The following is a 7,520-nucleotide window of genomic DNA, read 5'->3' on the forward strand; positions in this document are numbered from 1 at the left end:
TATCATGTATTGCATGACTTTGATTCTAGACGAACGTCTCGATGTGAGATTCGTTTATCACGATCGACAGATAAATACAGGTATTTCTTCCTTGGCCTCTTTTATTCTTTGAACTTAGTGCATGATTATTTTTTATTGATGGATTATGTTGCTTTACCTTAAATCTATCCGTACTGTTATCTTGCTTAATACTTGTGCTTGACCTTTGAGATGATCAATTTATTTCATATACAGTCTTAGCTTTTGGATATCTATACTCTGTTGTGTATATATATGTAGAGTATGTATGATAGGGGATATCTTGTTGACTGAGTCAACATGTTAATTATGCATTTGATGTTGAGTTACACATATTGTGTATGAATTATAGGAGTCACCTTATTGACTGTCTATTTGCATATTGTGTGTGTACAATTGTCCGATGTTTTCTATTGGAGGAACTATATTGATTGTATTTATGTTGCGGGTACACGTGTTTGACTATTGGAGATATTATGTCGATAATAACTGTAGGACCGTTAGATTCGATAGAGGGGGGGTGAATATCGATTCGAAAAACAACGAGTTTAAACGCAGCGGAAAAGTAAAATAGACACAGATGTTTTTTTACTTCGTTCGGAGCCTGTGACGACTCCTACTCGAAGGCCCGTGGTCCTTGACCACTTTCGTTGGGCAATCACTATCAATTCGAATATTACAGAGTTAAGTACAAGAATTGACAGATAAAGAAAATACCGACAATAGAATTAAAACAAAACCAGCACTGAGTCGGAGAGCTTTTCGTGGCGTCGCAAGAGCACAGAGCAGCAGATCTTGGATTCTAAATTCTTGTTGAAGCTCTACCCTTACCCCTTCTTTTATATGAAGCTCAGGGCGCCCCGGATCCCTTCCAGGCGCCCTGGTGAGACGTGGCAGGTCCAACCAGTGAGCTCCATGTGGCGACGCACAATCGGGATAAAACTTGCCTCCCGGACCTCCGGGCGCCCGGACCCCTCTTCTCCAGAAAGTCCTTCTCCTGCAAGAAAAGGTTAGTCCGAGGCAAATGTACCCTGCAGCAAAGATTGTTAGCACAGTTTTATAGATAAGAAAGAGTATGACTTAGATTCCGTCTTTCCGAGACCGGAATCTAATCACGATCTCGACTTAGATATCCGAAATGGATCTAAGCCGGATCGACGCCTAATGTTCCCTTCCCGGGAACGCGTCCTCGCAGTCACTCCCTTCCAGTGACTTACCTTACTTACCTGCCAGACGTCCGGTCAGCCCTTCGACCCGTCTGGACTTCTCGCCAGCTATCCGGTCAGCCCGTCGACCTAGCTGGACTTCTCGCCAAGCGTCCGGTCAGCCCGTCGACCCGCTTGGACTTCTCGCCAGCTATCCGGTCAGCCCGTCGACCTAGCTGGACTTCTCGCCAAGCGTCCGGTCAGCCCGTCGACCCGCTTGGACTTCTTGCCAGCTATCCGGTCAGCCCGTCGACCTAGCTGGGCTTCGTGCCAGACATCCGGTCAGCCCGTCGACCTGTCTGGACTTCTCCTGCACACTTGATCAAAGTGTCAGACAACAACACAACTAACTTAACCTATTTGTCATTCATCAAAACCTGGGTTAGACCGTTAGTGCTACCCGCACCAACAATCTCCCCCTTTTTGATAGAATGACAACCTGGTTAAGTTAGTGAAAACATATGCAAGAAACAACATGCATTTATGTGGTTTTAAAGTATGTATTTTCAAATTGGTTTAGCTAACTTAACCACCTAACCCTCCTCCCCCTTTGGCATTCATCAAAAAATAAACAAAGGTAAATAATCATAGTGAAGACTTACTGTAACTGGTAATCAAATTTTGAAAGATAACTAAGTTTGGTTCAAAATTTGAAAGATAAAAGTGCAATTTTTAACACCAAGTTAAAAAATAGTCAAGTTGACTTGGGGTAGACAAGTTGAGTTTTGAAAAGTTAAAGTTAATCAAGTTTAACTTTTCAAGCGTGTAGAAATTTTCAAGACAGGTTTTTCAAATTTACTTTTTATGTTTAAGTAACATTTAATTTTCAAAAAGGTAAATTTTTCAACTTCGATTTTTCAAACAAAGCAAAAATTAAACTTTTCAAGAAATAAATTTTTTGCCAAAATTAATTTTTAAGGCTAATTTTGGAAATAGTTAATTTTTCAAATCAGGTTTGAAAATTAGGTGGGATTAAACTTAGTTAAATTTAACTTTTTGAAAACTGGTGTTTTAAAAATAAGTTAGTTTTAAAATAGATGTAAAAAAGTATTTTTCAAACACACAAAATTTTAATTAATTTCTCCCCCTGAACTTGATACTTAAAAGTTTGAAAATATTTGCTAAAAATATTCAAAGTAATTTTTTTTTTTTAAATGAGGTAGAATTTTCTAGAGAGATTTTAAATAGAAGATTAAAAAAAAATAACGCTTAAGGAGATAATTAAAAAATAAACCTCCCCCTGAATTTGATATTCCTTTAATTTATTAATCCTCCTTATTTATTAATTTTTCTAGGGGATTTAAAAGAAATTGAACCTCCCCCTGAATTGGTTACTCCCCTTAATTTAATATCTCCCCTTTAATACTAAGGTTTGGTTGTGTTAAATTTCAAAGCCCTAACACATTTGTCTAATTTAGTAATACATATATTATTATCTCTGTATCCTTGGTATAACTGTTTATTTGAATTTGATTAATCAATTATTAATTAATTTTAGATTCAGGCTTGTAAGCTTTAGTTTAAGGTTAAATAAGATACGATTTTATTAATTCAATAACAGTTAACCATTATCAATAATTTATCGATTAATTTTTACTTGATTTAATAATTTAATACTTATTTAAAATGATTTAACCTTTGTATTAATTAATTGAATTGGTTAATAAAAGTATTAGTTATAATTCGATTTTTTCACTTACTTCCTTTTAAGTTGGATTAACTTAGTTTAAAGTTAGTAGTAATTTGAAGTACAAAAAAATTATTAAACATAGTTAAAGTTCAATTTGAATTAATAGTTAATAAGGATAACTTATGATTTAATTTATAGTGAAATTAGGATTTTGATTAACGTTAAAATTAAGATTTATTGAGTTAAATTAAGAATTAATTAACTATTTAGTGTAAGTTAATTTTTTAAGTTCTTATTTCAATTATTCACTTATTTAATTGAGTTTATAATCTTAAGTTAATCAAATTTTAATTATTTGTTAACAACATATTTCAATGTAATTTTGAATTTAATTATTTAATTTTATTTAGTTTTAAGTTTATTCTTAACATAGTTTTTGAAGGTAATTTAAGTTTGATTTTAATTGTGAATTATGTTTAAATTTTAAGTCTTAAACCTAAATTAACTTTAAAGTTTTAATGTTAAGTTTTAACTATAAAAATATGTTTTAGCTTTAAAGTTTTAAAGTTAAAATAATGTTTGAGGTTACAATAATGTTTAATGTTAAAAATATGCCTAAAGTCTAAATCATAATTTTTAATAGTTTTTATTATTATTATTATTATTATTATTATTATTATTATTATTATTAAAGTGAAAAGTTATTTTTAAAAGAGTTTTCTAAAATAAGTTTTAATAATTTTAAAAATAATTTTTAAAAGAATTTTTAAAATAAGTTTTAAAAGTTATTTTTTTTTAAAAGAGTTTTTAAAATAATTTTTAAAAGTTTTTTTAAAAGTAATTTTTAAAAGAATTTTTAAAAGAATTTTTAAAATAGGTTTCAAAAGTTATTTTTTTTTTAAGAGTTTTTAAAATAAGTTTTAAAAGTTTTTAAAAGTAATTTTTAAAAGAATTTTTAAAATAAGTTTTAAAAGTAATTTTTAAAAGGGTTTTTTTTTAAAAAAAAAAATAAGTTTTTAAAAGTAATTTTTAAAAGAATTTCTAAAATAAGTTTTAAAAGTTTTATTTTTTTTTTTAAAAGAATTTTTAAAATAATTTTTAAAATAAGTTTTAAAAGTAATTTTTAAAAGGGTTTTTTTTTAAAAAAAAAAAATAAGTTTTTAAAAGTAATTTTTAAAAGAATTTCTAAAATAAGTTTTAAAAGTTTTATTTTTTTTTTAAAAGAATTTTTAAAATAATTTTTAAAATAAGTTTTAAATGTTTTAAAATAATTTTTAAAATGATTTTTAAAATAAGTTTTAAAAGTTTTTAAAATAATTTTTTTTTTAAAATTAGTTTTAAAGGTTTTAGAAGAATTTTTAAAATAAGTTTTAAAAGTTTATAAAAGAATTTTTAAAATAATTTTCAAAATAAGTTTTAAAAGTTTTAAAATAATTTTTAAAATGATTTTTAAAATAAGTTTTAAAAGTTTTTCAAATAATTTTTTAAAATTAGTTTTAAAGGTTTTAAAAGAATTTTTAAATTAATTTTTTAAAATAAGTTTTAAAAGTTTTTAAAATAAGTTTTAAAATTTTTTTTTTTTAAAATAATTTTCAAAATAATTGTTAAAATAAGTTTTAAAAGTTTTTAAAAGAATTTTTAAAATAATTTTTTAAATAAGTTTTTAAAGAATTTTTAAAATAATTTTTTAAAATAAGTTTTAAAAGTTTTTAAAAGAATTTTCAAAATAAGTTTGAAAAGTTTTTTTTTTTTAAATAATTTTTAAAATAAGTTTTAAAAGAATTTTTTAAAATAAGTTTTAAAAGTTTTAAAAGAATTTTTAAAAGAATTTTTAAAATAAGTTTTAAAAGTTTTTAAAAGAATTTTTAAAATAAGTTTTAAAAGTTTTTTTTTTTAAATAATTTTTAAAATTAGTTTTAAAAGTTTTAAAAGAATTTTTAAAAGAATTTTTAAAATAAGTTTTAAAAGAACTTTTAAAAGAGTTTTTAAAATAATTTTTAGGTTAAGATAATTTAAGTTTAATTTTTAAAATAAATTTGTAAGTAAAAGAAAAATTAAATTTAATTTTTAAAATAAATTTTTAAATTAAATAAAATGTTATTTTAATTTAATTGATTTAATTTTAATTTAATTTAATTTAATTAATTTCTTTTAGGTCCTTAGTCATCTCACCTGATCTATATTTTCAATCAGGGAATCCTACAATTTTGTGAGATGAATTAGATTTAATTATAGAGTTTGATTTAACTTGTGTTAGATTCAGGTTTAGCTTTGGTATCAACAAATAGGCATTCTTCGGATAAACTTCTAAGCTTGGCGAGTCACTTGGACGTCATTAGAAGTAACCAACCTTTCGAAGTTTTCCGAATAGTCCTATCCATGGAGCTTAGTACTAAACCTTGGTCTAACTAGTTAGGTTCTGTTTAAGGGTAGCTTCGGTTGGCCAAATGCACCAGATCGAAGCCATATCTTTCTAGACATGCGATGCCCAAGCTTCCCTAACGTACTATCATCCAAAAACTTTACCCGTACCGTGATTCAAGTTAAACTGGGTCCCTTTTTAACTAATCCTAATTACCCTGCCGGGTTAGTTTATTTGGGTTACCCTGTCGGGTAATATATTTTTGGAGGTGCCAGCTATTCTGGAGCCTCCCCTTAAATTATTGATTTTTCTTTTTAAGATTTCTTGTATAATTAGAGTTGGTTTTAGTTAAGTTTTAATGTTTAATTTGTAATTTAAATTTAAGTTTTTAATTTTGAATTAATTAAATTGGTCAAATTATCTTTCTTTAAAAGAGTATATTTAATATTTAAATTTTCTTTCAATTTTAATTTTATTGGGTTAATTGACTTATCTTTCTTTAGTAGCTTATTTTTAAAGTTTAGGTTTTTATTTAATTTTGAGTTAATTAAATTGTTTGAATTATATTTCTTTAAGGGTTTATCTTTTAACTTTTTATTAATTGTTAATTTTGATTTTTCTAGATTATTTTTGTTTAATATGTTATCTTTAACATTTAATTTTAAGTTTGTTAACTTCCGTTTTGATTTTATCAAAGTGTTTGATTTTATCCTTATATTTTCTTTACCTTTTAAGTTGATATAATTAGTGGAATTTATTAAATAAGTCTTATCATTAAAATTTAATTTTTTGTTAATTAAGTTATCTTGGGTTTGGATAGAATTTTCTAGATTGATATTGTCTAGATTATTAAACAATTTATTAATTGTGTCTAGATTGATATTGACCTTGTCATCCTTTTTGTTTGAATTTTCAAATTTGTTTAGGTTTAAATTCGAATTTTTAGATTTATTAATTATTTTCAGATTTTCTGTATTTTCTAAATTAATTATATTTGTTTTATCCGAAAATATCCTAGGGGTATTTTCTGTATTTTCTGAATTAATTATATTTGTTTTATCAGAAAATGTCCTAGGGGTATTTTCGCAAGTATTGTCATATACACTATTTTCACATATACTTTCAGATATATCCAAATTAACATGCACATATTTTAAACTACTACTAGCAAGGGTGTTTTGGTAAATATTACTAACCTTGAGCGCAACCCCTAATTCAGCAGGCTTCTCCGTTGGATCTGACTCGAGTCCGGATTCGACTTTAACTTGATCTTCTAGCTCCATTGGAGTCTCGTGAAGCTTGATCAACTGGGTCCACAGCTCATGTGCATCTTTGTATTTTTCTAGTCTGCATAAAACATTGTTAGGTAAAACATTACAAATGATTTTACTTACATTTGTGTTCAGTTCTGAGTTCTGAGAAGGTTTTCTCAATATCAGCCAATAATCAAAGTTTACGCTTCCTAAGAAGCATTCCATTCTTCGCCTCCAGTAGTTGAAATCTTCATCGTACGGTGGTGGTTCATTGGGGTTCCATCCTTCTTGAAAAGACATTGTTCTTGCACACAATGAAACAAAGACAAAATCCCAAGACTTGGTCTTGGATTAGCAGTGCTGGAAAACAAATAATATTTCACTACTAATTTAAATTTTTTTTTTAAAAAAAAATAATAAAATATTATTAAAATATTAATAAAAATATTATCTCAAATTTTTGAAAATGTAATATTTTGTCGATACTAAATAATAGTGAAAAGATGACGATGTATTTTTCAAAACCAGTTTTGGAGGGAAAAAACGAAAGGCGTAAGGTTTTATTTTAAAAACGAACGATATATAATTTTCCTTAAAAAAAAACCCCCTCTTTGTCTGATTGGTGGTTGCACCAAATCAGAGCGGTACCTGCTCTGATACCACTTGTAGGACCGTTAGATTCGATAGAGGGGGGGTGAATATCGATTCGAAAAACAACGAGTTTAAACGCAGCGGAAAAGTAAAATAGACACAGATGTTTTTTTACTTCGTTCGGAGCCTGTGACGACTCCTACTCGAAGGCCCGTGGTCCTTGACCACTTTCGTTGGGCAATCACTATCAATTCGAATATTACAGAGTTAAGTACAAGAATTGACAGATAAAGAAAATACCGACAATAGAATTAAAACAAAACCAGCACTGAGTCGGAGAGCTTTTCGTGGCGTCGCAAGAGCACAGAGCAGCAGATCTTGGATTCTAAGTTCTTGTTGAAGCTCTACCCTTGCCCCTTCTTTTATATGAAGCTCAGGGCGCCCCGGATCCCTTCCAGGCG

Source organism: Zingiber officinale, chromosome 7A, assembly GCF_018446385.1.
Source record: "Zingiber officinale cultivar Zhangliang chromosome 7A, Zo_v1.1, whole genome shotgun sequence".
Taxonomy (NCBI): Eukaryota; Viridiplantae; Streptophyta; class Magnoliopsida; order Zingiberales; family Zingiberaceae; genus Zingiber; species Zingiber officinale.